Source organism: Bison bison, unplaced genomic scaffold (genome assembly GCF_000754665.1).
Source record: "Bison bison bison isolate TAMUID 2011002044 unplaced genomic scaffold, Bison_UMD1.0 scf7180017864108, whole genome shotgun sequence".
In the NCBI taxonomy this organism is placed as follows: domain Eukaryota; kingdom Metazoa; phylum Chordata; class Mammalia; order Artiodactyla; family Bovidae; genus Bison; species Bison bison.
Window position 1 is genome coordinate 8,742,112 of NW_011494680.1, and position 779 is coordinate 8,742,890.

A 779-nucleotide genomic window follows, 5' to 3' on the forward strand; every position below is an offset into this window, starting at 1 on the left:
CCATGACCAAATGGGCTTTATCCCAGGGATGCAAGGATTCTTCAATATCCACAAATCAATCAATGTAATACCCACATTAACAAATTGAAAAATAAAAACCATATGATTATCTCAATAGATGCAGAGAAAGCCTTTGACAAAATCCAACATCCATTTATGATAAAGACTCTCCAGAAAGCAGGAATAGAAGGAACATACCTCAACATAATAGAAGCTATATATGACAAACCCACAGCAAACATTATCCTCAATGGTGAAAAATTGAAAGCATTTCCTCAAAAGTCAGGAACAAGACAAGTGTGCCCACTTTTACCATTACTATTCAACATAGTTTTGGAAGTTTTGGCCACAGCAATCAGAGCAGAAAAAGAAATAAAAGGAATCCAAATTGGAAAAGAAGAAGTAAAACTCACTATTTGCAGATGACATGATCCTCTACATAGAAAACCCTAAAGACTCCACCAGAAAATTACTAGAACTAATCAATTATTATAGTAAAGTTGCAGGATATAAAATCAACACACAGAAATCCCTTGCATTCCTATATACTAATAATGAGAAAACAGAAAGAGAAATTAAGGAAACAATTCCATTTACCATTGCAATGGAAAGAATAAAATACTTAGGAATATATCTACCTAAAGAAACTAAAGATCTATATATAGAAAACTATAAAACACTGGTGAAAGAAATCAAAGAGGACACTAATAGATGGAGAAATATACCATGTTCATGGATTGGAAGAATCAATATAGTGAAAATGAGTATACTACCCAAAG